Below are 15,639 nucleotides of genomic sequence, written 5' to 3'. Positions count from 1 at the left end.
CGTGCCCCCTCCTGTCTACGTCAGGCAGCCCGTGCCCGTGGGTCACTGCGCTCGGGCGCTGAGTGTGCACTTTAACTGGCCTCCACGTGTGCCCTTGGCCCGGCCACACCCGCACGACCCCCCTCACCTCCAGGAGGGCTGGGACCAGAGGGTGCTAAACACACAGTGCAGCCGTCAAGAAGCGCCATGCAGAGAGGAGTCTGAAACGAGAGAACGCTTGATCTGCCCGGTCGCCTGGCTTGTCTGGCTCGTTCCCCGACAAGGTTTCGGTCTGGAGGACATCCTGTTCGTCACCGAGGTGACCGCCGGTGACTGTGGGTGTCTCCAGAGCTCCTGGGAGCGGGGCTCGGTTGCCTGGCCCTCCCACACCCCGTCTCACATGCTGGGCGGGGTCCCGGCTCCGCCTCCGTCTGGCCTGGCCCCTCCTGGTCACTCAGCGCAGTAGTAACCGTCCCCAGTTGAGCTCTGCTCCTGTCTGATGAGCCACAGGGGCCTAGACAGACAGTGTCACATGTTCTGAGTTCTCTAGACTAAAAAGAGCTCTTAAAAATTGCATAATTAAAAAAATTGTTTTTAAATTTAGTTAACCCCCATTTTACTGAAGAGGAACCTGGCATTCAGTTCCCACCCACAGCCTGGCAGCCAGGTCTCTGGACGTGTCCCTGCGGTCCCTCCCACACGCAGGCCCTCCCTTTACGACTTTGGTGTCTGGACGGTGGCTCCTGTCCTGTCACTGTCTCAGATTTAAAATGTGCACAGCAACTTGACACCCTAAGCACAATCCTCAAAAGAAAAAATTGGTAAATTGGACTTCATCAAAATTTAAAATGTTTACTCTCTGGAAGACACTGCTACAAGAGAGAAAAGACAAGCCACAGACTTGGGGAAGATATTTGCAGATCACATAGGTGACAAAGAATGTGCGTCCAGAATTCATGAAGATATCTCCAAACCCAAAAATAAGAGGAAAAAAACCAACTCAACTTAAAAATGAACGTAAGACGTGGAGAAACACTTTACCAAAGAGAATTTAACAATGGCCAACAAGCACACAAGATGCTCCCCATCACTAACTGTTCGGGAAACGCAAATTAAACCACAGCAGGACAGCAGAGGGACCGAAACAAGAAAGGCTGATGGTACGAGGGGCCGTGCGGACGTGGGACAGCCAGGCCTCCCCGCGGTGCTGTGCGGAGGCCAAACGGTGCGGCCTCCGCGGACAGGGGTGCGGTCTCTGGGCACTTTAAACGCCTTCGCCCGTGGGCCTGCTCCCGGGACTCCTCGCAGAGGAGTGGAGGCTGGGTTCAGAGTCCGTACGGGGTGGTTGTAGTAGCTGTGCTCATCACCACCCAAAGCTTAACCAGCGTGTCCTTCGGGGGCGAAAGCGTGAACAGGGGGCACCACACCAGGAAGAAGTGAGGGCGGCCGGGCCACAGCCTCACGGGCTCCCAGAAGTCCTGCGTGGGGTGAAAGGGGACCTGGTCTGGCTCCGTTCGTGTGACCTCCGGGAAGAGACGGGAGTGTGGGGAGAACAGGAGAGCGGAGTTCGGGAGAGCCGCTCCGAGAGCCCCTGGAGGGGCGGGGGGTGGCGGGAAGCCCCGCCCCTGAGTGCAGCGGTGGTCGCAGCTACCGGGCTGACGTCGCAGCGCCGCGTGCCCAGAAAAGCCAACTCACCGGGGCCCGACTTCGGGTGAGACGCATGTGTGATGCGGGGAAGACGCCCTGTAAGGGGGGGTCACAAGGACAGCAGGAGGCGCAGCAGGGACCCCTGGGCCTGGGGGCGGGGGCGGGGGGACCCGCCAGGACGCGCGGGGGGCGCTTCCTATGGGGAGGAAGCCGTCACTCTCGCTGCGCCTACCCGTTAGTGACAGCTGAACAGCAGAAGCGGGCACCTCACACGGTAAGGTTTTAGTGCTCTTCGTCGAGCACTACTTCCCTGAGCCGGGCCCTCAGACGTCGCGGCCACCAGTGCTCCTGGAAACGCTCGGTGTTGACCACCCGCCCCCCGGCACTGAGTGGGTTTCCCAGCTCAGCTGGTGAGCCCACACTTTGGCTTCCGAGGGCTGGTTCACAGGGTCCTCTATTCTCCGTCCCCGCCCCCCCCCCCCACTCCCGTGCCCGGCGATGCCACAACGTTGGTGAAATGCTGACAAACGGGGCGTCTGTGTGTTAATTTAAAAAGGAGAACGTAATTAGTAGCCGGCAACGTCAGAGTACGTCCTGATGCCGCCTGTGCACCAGAAATTGACACGTTGTAACTGTACTTCAATTAAAAAAAAAAGATAACATTCTGAGTGGGGATCAGGCTGAGGAGGGGGTGTGGGGGGAAGACCATGGACTGCGACAGCCGTGGCTGGAGTCCTCGTGTCCCCCTCAGGAGCTACGCTCGTGGGACACGCCCCGCGCCCCGCGTCTGAGGAGCGTGTGGTGCTGCCGGCTCTGGGCGCCAGCCCACCCCCCACCCCCACCCCCGGTGCTCTGTTCCCGTAACGCTTTCCCCAAGCTGCAGCCTGGATAGTGGGCGATACCACTGTGCACTTCTGAAGCCATTTAGGTTTCCGATGAAGACTGAGGGGGCAGAGTGTCTTTCGTACACTGACCCCGCCCACCCTCAGGTGAATGCCGCCATGCCACTTAGGGAAAATTATATGTGCACGTCCAGCTGCGCAGTTTAAAAAGCGGTAATGGCCTCTCCAGAGAGGTTTCATTTTAGCAAAGCTCATTGTTCAGGTTAATTGGCACTGTGATGATATCCGAAATGAACCCACTTTACCCTCCAGACTTTGGTGGAGTGTGAGGTGTGACGGTGTGACCAAAAGAGTAGGAACAAGTCACCTTGCAACCCTCGAGTCCTCGCCGCAGGTCACTCTTCAGGACACGCTGGTCTGGGTCTGAGCCATTGCTCCCTGAAGCCCACTCACCTGGGACGCACACGCATCGCGCTTCCTGCAGGCGGCGCCCCGTGGCCACCCAGGTCAGCGGGCGTGCGGGGTTGAGCAGCGTCTGGCTTTCCTGCCAGGGCGGACTGCGTGCTTTAGGCTGTGCAGAGGCGAGATACGGGTGGGTGGCTCCCGGCCCTCCGGAGACGTGCTTCTGAGGACGTGCAAGTCCTTCACCTCCGTAGCTTACCTGTGAGATTTTCCCTTTAAAAGAAAATGCTGTTCCGTTGTGTTTTTAATTTTTAGATCTTTTTCCCCAGCTGTGCTAACGGTCTGTAATAAAAGTTTGCAAGAAGCAGATCTGGTTTTGCGGCTCCGAGGCTGGGCAGGACCGCAGCACGCCCGCACGCAGCAGGCCCCCGGCTGCCATGCCTGCCGCGCACGGAGCGCCTTCCCGGGGGAGACGTCTCGGTGCTCTCACCTGTTTCGTAACCGTCTTCTGGGGAGGTCTGGTCAGAAGACGCAGCTTTTGGCTGCAGCGGGCTCTCAGCTTCTGCCCCTCCGGGGCTGTGCTCTGTCTCTCCGTGGGGTCCCCTCTGCGCTGCGGCTCACCGTGTTGCCGACCTGCACGTCGGTGAAGCGTGTCACTCGTGCGGGGCGGATCTTTGCTGGGGAGTCCACGCCGTGCTCCGCGATGCACTGCTGCCCCAGGTGGGCTGACCAGGCTGTCTCACCAGTCCCCTCCGCGTTGTGGGCAGTGCCGTCATCTGGGCCAGCCATTCTCCTCCAGGTGCCCTTTGTCCACTGGATGCCCCTCCTCTGCACCAGCGCCGCCCGCCTTCGGGACGTGGCCTGGACACACCTGAGGAGGGGCGGGGGGCGTCCAGTGAGACGTTGCGGGGGCTTCGGTGCCAGCGTGTCTTGCACGGAGGCTCACCCCATCCTTGCCGGTGGCACCACCAAGCAAGCTGAGCCTTTAGGAGGTGAAGTGACTTGCCCACAGCCACAGAGCAGGAAGCCACCGTCCAGACTCAGACCCAGGCGCCTCTTGTGTCGTGTTGTGTTTTGGTTCAGGTACAAGTTGAAATCCTTTCCTCTGGATGTGAGAGGAGTCAAGCGTCGAAGCCCAGGGACGGAGGCAGAAGAGAAGGTGGACGTTTGCCGGGCGTGTGCGCGTCTTCCCGCTGTGCCAGGTGGCCTGGGGTTCCGACAGGAGCGGAGTGAGGGAGGGACACCCCCGTCTCCCCGGGGGTCTCCTGGCTGGTCTGCAGAAGCCGCGGCCTAGTGGGCTCCCACGTGCCGCCCCCGCATCCTTCACCCCGCTTGCATCCGCCCTGCTGGTCTTGGTCTGTGCGGGTCCGGCCTGGCCCTATGCAGAATGCCACAGCGACCTTGTCACCCCTGTGCCTATGGCCAAGGGGGTGTCACCTCCCTGGCCCAGAGGCCCTGAGGCCCAGAGATCGGTCTCTGAAAGCTGGGCCCGGCCACTAGCTCCCTTCCTGCGGTGCAGGCAGGAAAGGGCTCCGTCCCGGGAGCCAGAGGTTACTGTCGGCCTGAGCTCAGGCTGCACGGCAGACGACCCGTCTGAGGGGCCCTCAGGAGCCGAGGGGCCCGGAGCATCAGGTATGGGGGCTTGTGGGGGCTCCAGGCGTCACCTCCACGACCTGCCTTTCCAGCTGTCTTCCGTCACCTTCTTTCGCTGACCCTACGCAGCCCGAACTCCAGCTCCAGGGGGTCCTCACCCTCCTCTTCGCCATCACCAGAGAAATTGGAAGTTTTCACACAAGTTCTGTGATGAATGTGGTTTGTCTCAAGCAGCTGTTGCTGCACGGGGTTCCCGGATGTCAGGGATTAACCCCTTCCCAGCCTCGGCCACCTCATCAGATCTGCAGAACGTGTGGGTCAGAGCCTGAGCACCAGACGCGGGAGGAGGCACTGGGGGTGTGTGGCGGTTACTTAGCAGCCTTTAAAGCTGGGAAGGAATTTGTTTTCTAATTAAGCTGCTGTGTCTGGAAGTAAATTGCAGTGAACCTTCTCTGAGCACCCCCCGGTTTCTAATTATCTCGGCGAGCCGGCAGCCTGAGGAAGGGCGCGTTGCCACGGCAGGGCGCATTACCTCCCGAGCCCTCTGAGAGACTGGCGGTGCGATCCGTGCTTGGAAATTAAGGGACATTTTTCAGCCCTGAAACAAAGTGCTAGGAACATCGGGGTGTTCAGAAAGCTCCGGGGAGTCCAAGAGACGTGGAACCTGTTCCACGAGGCTGCTGGTTAGTATTCTGATCACTGGAGGCGCAGAGCGCACCCAAAAATTATTCATAATTAACATCTATTGTGTAAACAGCGTATTTTAAACAGCTAACGACCTGGTGTCTTGAATAAAACGAGTTGCCACATCCTGCTACGTCGGAACCTCGAAGAGCAGCTTAGCCCCTTGGGTCCGGGAGCGGTGGCTGGAGCTGGGTCTGGATTGGGGGTTGATTTCTGCTTGGAAACCTCGAGCATTTTGTTAACTTAGCTCTGGTCTCCATCTTAAGAGTGCTGGTCTTATGTGAGTCCTGCGGGTACGGCTCGAGTGGAAGGACGTGCGAGAACTGTTGCCTGAGAATATGGGGGCGTCCGCGGCCGCCTGGTGCAGAGTGAGGGAGAAAATCAGCAGGTGACGTTCTCCGAGCACCTGCCACGTCCGGGGGCTGGCTAAGGCTCGCCCGGGCCTCCCTCAGCCTTGCCCAGGGTTACCCACCCCCCGCCACAGCTGGGGACACCGGGGCAGAGGTGGGCACGGAGGAAGGGGCCGAGGGGCTCGGGGCTGCCGCAGCCGTGCTTACCACTCTGGGCTCGGTAGCCGTGATGAGAATTTACTCCGCTGTCAAGTCGGAATTGTGCACATGTGTTATGTTGGGAAGGAAAACTGTCAAAGGATTCCAGGCTTGATGCAAGCAGCACACTTCTTACCGACAGGAATACGTTGTATCGGCTGGTTGAAGGTGAAAGTCAGTGATTCATTAGCGCCTGCCCATCACTGATGAGTAATGATTCACGGGAAGCTAATTTAGAAATGAAATGGGAAAAAAACCCCACGAGACGGCGCAGCACAGGGAACGTGCGTGCCTGGCGGGCCTGTGGCGGAGGGCTGTGCTGAGACCAGAGCAGGTCCTCCCTGGCCCAGAGCATCCTCAGCCAGCTGGCCTCGGGTCACCCAGGGCCTCGCGCTCCCATCCCGCGCGGTCAGGTGCGCCCGCCCAGTGCGGTCTCCCAGGTCCGTCCTCTCCAGCCAGTGGGAAGGAGGCTCCGTCGGGGAGGGAGCTGTGGGTGAGCCGCCCTGGGAGCCAGAGAGCTTCCGTGTCCTTCACCGCGGGACCACGTCCAGGCCTGTGCAGCGCCACACGGGTTGTCAGCCTCCCCACATTCGTGTCCTCTCCTGGTGCCATCGTGTCCCCAGAGCCCCAGAGGAACCCGTCTGCGCGTCTCTGATGGGTGGTGGGATCCGGGAGGCAGGGGCTCGGCATGGGCCCACCCGTCACTCTTGGGTTGGCCTTCTTGGTGGCGACATGTCGCTGAGGGTGGCTGGTGCCCTGGGGACGCTTTCACAGAGGTCGGTGACACTGAGATAAGCCTGAGCTGGCGCCTCGTCCCCCCGTCCCTGTTGAATTGGGCGCTTCCCCCCCGTCTGTCTGCTTCTCGGTGACCCTTCTCTGACAGCTTGTCCGAGGTCTAGCTGAACTCGACGTGGAAGTGGTCCCCAGACCTGCCCCTCGATGCCCACGTTTGAGGGGGCTCCTGAGGTTCTGAGCTTTCTGCACCCAGGAACCAGCATTCCTGTCTTGGACTGGCCGGTCTCTGTCCGAGGCTCTGGGCGGTAACAAGACACCCTCCCACTGACCTTACGGTCCCAACATCAGAAGGAAACATGGAACTGTACATTAAAATATATGATGCTCCGAAGTGTGCTGGTGGGGCCGTGACACAGGACTGGTACTTCTCTGAGCAGCAGGGAAGGCCTGTCTGGAAGGGGACCCTTGAACCGAGGCCCCCCTGGCCCAAAGGAGCCAGCCTGGCGCGGTGGGGAAAGCGGCCCCCCGGAGCCGCCCAGACAGTCGGCCACAAGTGTGGTTGTACCGCGGGCGCAGCCCCAGGAAGGACGCCGTAGGTCCAGTGTTGAGAGCAGGAGCACTTAGTGGGGTCACAGTGGCCTCTCGGGGTGTGGCTCGGCTCGCTGCGTCACAGGGACACCAAGGTGCCCTGGAGCGTGGTCAGAACCTCAACCGGAGATGGAGCTAGTTGCTCCAGTTCCAGTCACCGGGCTGCTGCGTGGGTGTGTGGAGACGTGTACCCTTCCGTGCCGGCCGCGTGTGTGCCTGGTGCTGGGCTGATGACACGGAGAGACAGAATTCCCAGCAGGGCTGCTGGCTGTCCCGCTCAGCACAAGGAGTGGAGGGAGCCCGGATCCCAGTCCCGTCGCGGACCAGGAAGCCTGGGATCCGCCTCTGTCCAACACCTGGAGGTGTCCGTCCAGGTCCGCCGCGGAGGAAGCCACGCTCGCCCCTCCTCCCGCCGCCTTTAGACCAGACGTGCAGAGGAGCTGCCGGTGAGGGGCCCCAGCACGCCCAGGAAGAGGCATCTGCAGAACGGAGCCTCTCAAGCGGGAAGGGCTCCCGGGGGCTCGACTGGGTTCTTCTCCTCCCCTCCGTTTAGAAGCTGCCTTTTCTGAATAGTACGGGCTTTTTAGGGCTTTCCAGAGAACTCCGCCTGGAGGAGGCGCTGCTTGGCCCCAGGCCTCGACTCTTGCGAAGGGGTCTGCCTGAAGATGACTTTTGACACTAGGAAGCAGAGTATCGGGTTTTCAGGAACCGCCTGAGACAGGAAAGCCGGCTCAGATTTATTTCTGTACTGTTTAACAAAAGGGTCTGTTTTCCTTGCGCCACAGACGAGCTGGTAAGCAGGTGGGAAACGGCTCCCTTCCTCCCTTTGAGCCCCTGTCCCTCTGATGCGTTTGCAGCCTCCGGAGGGGCGGGTGCCGGCCAGCAGGCCCCGGGCGGGCGGTGCTTTATCGCCTGTCCCAGCCACGGGAGAAGGGAGGTGCTCCCCCGTGAGCCTCGGAAATCATCACTCCTTCTCACTCGTAATTTTAAGATACATCTTTTGTGCATTTGCTTCATGGCTAAAGATGCAGGTTTCTGCTCTGTGGGAGCTGTCGGGCGCAGGAGGAGAGACATGGGAGGGCACAGCCGCACACACCAGCCATTCGGTTCAGAGGCTCAGCGCGGATGTTTAAAACCGTCAGGACACGTGCTGCCTGTGTGGGGTCTGAGAGGGAGAACTGCGCGATTTTCCAATCTGTGTCGTCTCGCAAGTGCTGTTCCCCGTCAGGCCGTTTTGATAACCCTGAGCCAACATCCTCCAGGAGAAGTTAGCAAGAGCTTCATTTAAGTCAGTGTTTTTAAACAGCAGATCATGGTTTATTCATGGCTCTGAAATCAGTTTGGTGGGTCATAGCCTTGCATTAAAACAAAAAAAAGGAAGAAAGAAAAGGATAGAAAATACTGCTTTCCTAGTGACATGAATGCTCTGTGGTCCTGTTCCTTGAACGTGTGTATTTACAGGTGACCGTGTATGTGTGTATGTCAGGTCACCGTGCAAGGTGCGTTTCTCCCCAGGCGTTGTGATCAACATGCCTGAAAGCCTCTTCTGTTCCCGAGGACCTGGACACACCAGCCCCTACCGGTGCAGCCTTGGGTTTGCTGTTAATACGTCAGCCATCTTTCCCTGTAGGTAGTCGCTGTCAACGGGAACAGTCAATAAACAGCCTCTAATAAGGAAGAGAAGAGGCTCTCATTCAAGCCAAGCTGAGGACAACGGCCCGGGAGGCCACCCCTCGGAGGCCGAGGAGCTGCTCCGGGAAGGCTGGTTCCCCGCACGGTTTTGTATCTTGTCAGGACAGAGAACAGACGCCAGACTTGACAGGGGCACCTCGCTTCAGGGTTTCAAGAGGCAGAGGAGCGCGTGCACAGCGAGTCAGTGGGACCTGGGCGTGGGAGGAGGGTCTCCGCTCTGAAGGAGGCCGGCGTGGGGTGGCTATCTTTGTGTTCACGCGGCCTTCCTTCTGATAAAGCGCTCTTCTCTTCTGTGGTCAAAGCAGACGTGCGATGCAGTAAACAGGCCACGAGACGGGCTGCTCCCGTTCACGTAAATCCAGGCCAGATCACACACAGGCCGGGACGACTGACCTGTCCGTCCCGCGGTGCGTGAGAGCTTCTCCCGTCTTCCCAAGCCCCCGTGCTGCCGTCTGCCTAGGCCACCTCACGGGTTCCTGTAACCCGCCGCGTCTCCCATCAGTGTTGCTGGTGCATACAGCTCAGCTTGCAGCCTTGTCTTGTTCAAGAAGTAAGTTTGATGATTTAGTGCCATTTTACTTTGTAAAATTGAACGCCCGTGCGCCTTTTGACCGCCTGCTCTGCCTTCAGAACTGCAGAAGGCGGATCCACCACGACTGAGTCCCCTGCTGGTGAAGCGAAGCGAACCTCCCGTCACCAAGAAATGTCACTCCGTCTCTTTAACACCTTTGCTGTAGAGTCCACTTCGTGGGGTGGTGGTGTGGCCGGACAGCTGTCCTCTGTTAGTGTTTGTAGCGTGTGTCTTTTTCATACGTGTGTGTGTGTAATTTTATGTGTGTGTGTGTATATATATATATATATATATGTTTATTTAAGGAGGTTGATGTGTGTTTCTGTCACTTTGTATGTACTTGGCGTGCATCTCTTTTTAGCAGGACATAATTGACTTTTGCTCTGTTTATAAATCCAGACTGAAAATTGTTGACTTTGATTGAAGTATGTGGCCTTTTTGTGTTCAGTGCAGCAGTTGGCACATTTGCGTTTGAACCTGCCACCCCGTTTGCCTCTTGTTCTCCCCCACTTCTTTTCCTTGCCTCCCAGTCCTCCTCCTCCTTCACCTGCCATCTCTGGACTGACAGCAGTTGTGCCTGCTTTTGGCTTCCCGCCGAGTGTTCCCCTGCGCGCGAGCGGCCTCCCCAGAGCCGTGGGCTGCTGGTGTTTTCTGTTGAAGGCCGGGCAGTGCACACGTTAGCCCTTGTGAGCCACATCCAATCTCTGTTGTTTATTCTTCTCTATCTTTTGTTACAATCCTCTAAAATGATGAAGCTCGCTGTTAGCTGGCCGGCCACACCAAAAGCAGGCTGCTGGCTGGATCTGGCCCTCAGGCCAGTTGCGGTGCCCCCGGCTCATCAGAGCCCAACGGAAATCAGTGCTCTTACCGCCTCCCAGACGGGCAAGGGCCGTGGGGCACTTGACTTCACTGACCTCCTTGTGCATGTGCGGTGAGTTCTACGTGACGTGTCGTCTGTTTCGTCTCTCCGTGCGGCGTCATGTCCAGAAACGTTGTTAGCGTTTTGAGAGTCATGTTCACTCATGTTCACCCTCATGCCTGAGTCTCTGCTGTCTTTCTCGCTTTCCTGACTCTCAGCTTCCGCCCCACGGTCTTCTTTCTTTATTCCCTTTAGTGCAGGTTTGCCAGTGAAAAATTCTGCTTTTATTCTTTGAAGATGCTGTAATTTCCTTCATTTGTACACTTTAAATCGACGTGGTTGAAATGTCATTTACATTAAATGAAACGAACTCACTTTAAGTGCAGAGGTTGGTGCATCGTGGCAGGTGTGTACACGGAGGCGCCGTCACACCCGCAGTGCATCCTGGAAGGCCCCTCGCACCTCCCCCCAGGCGGGCAGCCGCTGACCTGCTCTTCGCCGTGACACGTTAGCCTTGCCTTTTCTAGAGCTCGCGGTAAACAGAAGGCGGTGATGTGTTCTTTTGTGTCTGAAGCATGGAAGGGCCGGGGTGTAGGCCGGTGTGTGCTTACCTCGATCAGAAACTTCCCGCCCCTGCTCCGAGCGGCGCGCGGCTGGGCCGGATGCGCCGCCCGCGCCGGCCCTTGGCGCCCCGGCCCTCTGAGCCGGCCGTCCCGGGGGCAGTGCTGCGGCCTGGGCCTTCCCCTGCGTTTGCCTCATGGTGTCGGGCAGCTCTTTCCTCACGCGCTGCTGGCCGGTAATTTATATCCTTTAATAAAATACACTTCCGTGTCTCTTGGCAGCTCTTTAATTTTGTTGTTTGTCTTCAAGAGCCCTTTACGTATTTCGGATATAAGTCGTCTGCAGACCTATGTCTTGTGAACGTTTTTGGTCAGCCTGACTTTTGTTTTCATTTTCACAACAGTCTCCTAAAGACCAGGGGTTTTTCATTCGGATAAAACCTGATCTAATAGTCTTTTTTCTGTGATTTATACTTTGTGTCCCACCTAAGAAATCTGTGCCTTCCCCAGCGTTGTGACGATTTTCTCCTATTTTTCCCTAAAGTTTTTTTTTTTTTTTTGATTTTACCTTTTATGTTTAAGTTTATGATCTGCTTCAAGGGCACTTTTATTCATGGCGTGCAGGGAGTCGAGGGCCATTTCTGTCCGTAGGGATGTGCGGCGTTCCCGCTCCGGCGTGGAAGGACGTTCACGCTGAGTTACCTCGTGCCTTTGGCAGAAGCCGCTTGGACTGCGACGGCGTGGCCCTCCCGCCTGTGCCGGCACCGTGAGCACTGCCCGCGCTGTGCCAGGGCCACCCCGTCCCCGTCGCTGCGGCTTTGTCGTGCGTCTGCTCCCTTTCAGGGTGGTTGGGTTCTTCTTGCTCCTTGCGTTTATTTCCGTGTGAGTTCTGGAGTCAGCTCATCAGCTTGCAGCGAGCCTGCCGGGGTTTGTGCTGTGGCTGCACTGATGTGTGATCGGTCTGAGAACTCTCGTCTCCACAACACTGGGGCTTCTGATCCCGCAGTGGGGTGTGTCTCCCCAGTGACTTAAGTCTTTCAGACTCTACCTCAGCAGGACTTCGTCCTTGTTTACTTCTTATTTTAACCCTATGAATTCAGCAGATGACCTCCGGCCTCTCTGGCTGTGACAAAAGCAGCGTCAAGTGAGGTTATCTGCGGGCAGGAGTGCTCGGAGCTGTGCAGGGCGGTTCCGCAGGGGTGCGTCTCACGACGTGGAAGCAGAGACAGGTGCTTGCCGGTCACCGCGCAAGGGTGGGGTCCTTGGGCCTCTGTTCAGAGTCTGGCCAGTGAGATCAGGGCTGGTGTCCAGAGAGGAGCTTAACAGTCGGCAGTGCACCCGTGCACGTGCCTGGGGGGCCGCGAACGCCCACCACGTGGCGCTGCTGGGCCAGACCTTCCTCCCCGGGTGCTGGCTGTCACATTTAGTTTCTGGAATGTGAGGCACGGCCGGGAGGTGGAGGCTGCAGGCCTGTGTCACCGTCGCCGTTGAACACCCTCCTCGCCGTCCTGTCCTGAGAGTCTGTCTGTTATCAGAGCCGAGTGTGCCTCTGCCCGAGTGCCTCCCGCCACGTCATCTCACGTAGTTTAACCAAGAGCGGGTTCTTATGGGCGCCTCCTAGATGAAGGGGCCGAGCATGAAGGAGCAGCGGGCAGAAGCCCCAGAGCCACACCCGGCCTTTCTGCCTGCAGTGCTTGTGTTTTCACCTGTCTGTGCTCCCTCTTCCCCTCTTCCGGTTCTTGGAGTCCTCAGTCTAATTCAGATGTTTGCGCTGATGTTTGCACAGCGCAGGTAGGTCCACCCTCTGTGATCAGGGTTGCATGCTGACGTAGTTGTCTTGACACGTCGCAGTTTTAACTGTGTATCTCTTGCAAATAGTTTGTTAAATTGATTTCAGGTTTTAAGTTTGTTTATTTTTGTTGTTGTTTGGTTTGGTTTTGGGGGAAGAGGGGCAATTAGGTTTATTTATTTATGTATTAATTTATTTATTTTAATGGAGGTGCTAGGGATTGAATCCAGGACCTTGTGCGCACTAAGCACACGCTCTGCCACTGAGCCATACCCATCCTCCTAATTTCACTTTTTAAGTTGTTCAGTGATAACATATAGAAATGCATCTGATTTTTGTATAATAACCTCATTTTTCTAATTGTGCTGAGTTCAGTTATTCTGACAACCGTTTTATAGATTCCTTAGGATCCACTGTGTATATAATTATGTCATCTGCAAATAAATACAGTTTCATTCCTTCCTTTCTAATCTTTGTGTCTCTAATTTCTTTTTCTTGCTTTATTGCACTGGCTGGTGACTCCACTGCAGAGTTAAATAGAAGTGATGAACCTGGGCATCCAAGCCGTGACCCTAATTAAGGATCAAGGGGAAGACATTTTATCTCCTTTCAGCAGATGTAATGTGAGCTGTGGTTATTTCACAGACATCCTTTGTCAGACTGAGGGCATTTCCTTCTTTACCTAGTTTCCTGAGAGTTTTTATTAATGAACAAGTGTTGAAATTTGTCAAATGCTTTTTCTGCCTTTATTGGGAAGATTGATTTTTCTCCTTTAATCTCTTAATAAGTTGCATTACATTATTGACGTTCAAGTGTTAATTTTTTACTGAAGTATAGTCGGTTTACAGTGTGTCAATTTCTGGTGTACAGCATCATGTCTCAGTCATATGTGTCTGTGCATACATCCCTTTTCATATTCTTTTTCATGGTAGATTACTGTAAGATATTGCATATAGTTCCCTGGGCTGTACAGAAGAAACTCATACATTCAAATGTTGATTTAAGCAAACCTTGCATTCCTGTGATAAATCCCACTTAATCATGGTGCGTTGCCCTTTGATACACTGCCGGATTTGACTTACTAATATTTTATTAAGGACTTAAGCACCTGTGTTCTGAGGGGTGACGATCTCTGCAGTCCGGTGGGACGCAGCCACAGTCTCTCCAGCAAGATCTAAACCTTAGCCTTGGCTGGGGCCTCATCCACATTTGCTCCTTCTTTGGGTTACGCTTCTGAGCCCACGAGGTAGCGTCTGCTTCCTGCAGACAGCACTCCTGCCTTCTTTAGAATTCTCTGTCCTTCTTAGTAGTTAGTTAATCTCCAATTTGTAGTTGAAATATTTAATACGACATTTTCTCTTTAATTTACCGGCATGGTTTCTGTTTCCTGGGCAGACCCTTCCTAATACATGTTCCCTTAAAAGTTATATGCACTTTTTCCTCTGACTGTATTTAAGAAGTTCTCTTTGTCTTAGGTTTTGGCAGTTTCCCTTTGCTTTGCTTCTGGGGGCTTTCTCTATATTTGTCCTACTCTGTGGTATAGCATCTCTTGAACCTGAGTGCTGCAAACTGGATTATGCCCCCTAAGTTCATATGTGGAAGACCCAGCTCCCGGTGAGATGGTGTTTGGAGACGGGGCCTTTAGGAGATGAAAGTCATGGGTGAGAGGAGGGCATGCGGGCGGGGCCCGTGATGGGGTGGGTGCCCTTGCAAGAAGGGGAAGAGGCGCTGTCTGTGGACCAGGGAGGGCGGCCGTCCGCGTGTCCGGAAGAGCGTCCTCACCAGGACCTGACCACGCTGGCACCTGGATCATGGGCTTCTGGTCTCCAGAACTGTGAGAAAGCAGATTTCAGTCGGCTAGTCCACCCAGTCTGCGGCGTTTTGTTACGACAGCCGAGCTCACCCAGTCACGGTGCCTTGATGCCGTCCGTCGGCTGCAGAAAATCCACCGCCATCGTGTCTTTGACTGTCACCTCCGCTCCGTTTCCCCGCTCTCTCTTTTTGGGACGCCCATATGCGCACCTTAGGTCTCTTCACAATACCCACTGCTTCTTAGACGTCTTTTCTTACGTCTCAGCATTTTGTCTCTTTATGTTTAACTTTGAGCATCTCTTTCTGACCCAGGTTCTGTTGTCTCTTCAGCGTTGTCTGGTCTGCTTGTTTATTGAGTTCTTACTGTGCTTCGGAGTTCCTGAGGTTCTAGAATTTCCAGTTTGTTTTACAGGTTCCCGCTCTCTGCCGGGATTTTCCGTCCTGTCCGTTGACTCCATGAGGATATTAAGTCAAGTCACTGCGGAGTCGGTGTCTGTGACCGCCGTCACCTGGGTCTTGTGTCCGGCCTCTTTTCTTGGTTTCAAACGTGTAAATGCCTGGGTTTGGGGATTTTTTTCTTTAAGGTATAATTGAAATATTGTGTTAGTTTCAGGTCCACAACATAGTGATTCAAAATTATAGATTGTATTCCATTTGTGGTTATTCTAAATGCCCGGCTGTGTTTGATTGCCTGTTGCAAGTTGGAAATGGAAACTGTACAGAGATGTGGGGTGATCTGAGGCTGTGAGGTCTGAGTCATTTCCAGTTCACCCTCCGTGCCCAGCTCCAAGCCTAGGGCGTCTTACCAGCACCCCCTGTCCTTGGCAGGCTCTCGCTGCTCGTTGTCCAGCCCTGTGAGTCGGCCACACTCAGCTCAGGCTTGTCTGGAATTTGCCAGATGCCCCCGGGAGGAACGTAGCCCCAGATGGCAGCTCAAGCGTTAGGCTTCCCTCTCTCAGGTTTTGGCTCCATAATTCCCCACAGCCTTACCAGCCTTCCAGTGCCTTTAGTAAACTTGCACACGCACACACACACACACACACACACACACACACGGCCTTTCTAGGTGTTCTCAGTGGGAGGATGGTCTGAGTCACCCCACCTGCTGTTGCCAGGAAGAGAACCCATGACGTCATCTAAACCCTGCGGGAGTCATTGAACCTCACGCCCCCGGGTTTGCAGATGTCACTCGGGCCTGGCTGACTCAGCCCTAAGCTGGCGCCCCGGTGACCGCGCAGCTGCGCGTCCCCGGGTGAGTGTTGAGCACTGCGGTGCAGTGTCTGTAAGCTTCCTGTGTTTAAACAAGTGTGATTCCACTTCCAAGCAGGTGTCCTCACT

General features: G+C 55.8%; 1 protein-coding gene across 10 annotated transcripts in view; it reads left to right on the top strand.

Moving 5' to 3' along the window:
• RPTOR (regulatory associated protein of MTOR complex 1) overlaps positions 1-15,639 on the top strand; it is a 241,590-nt gene that overhangs the window by 145,151 nt on the left and 80,800 nt on the right. The gene's annotated exons all lie outside the window — the stretch shown is intronic.

This window comes from Camelus ferus, chromosome 16, assembly GCF_009834535.1.
Source record: "Camelus ferus isolate YT-003-E chromosome 16, BCGSAC_Cfer_1.0, whole genome shotgun sequence".
In the NCBI taxonomy this organism is placed as follows: Eukaryota; Metazoa; Chordata; class Mammalia; order Artiodactyla; family Camelidae; genus Camelus; species Camelus ferus.
This window is presented reverse-complemented; position numbering and strand designations above follow the sequence as displayed.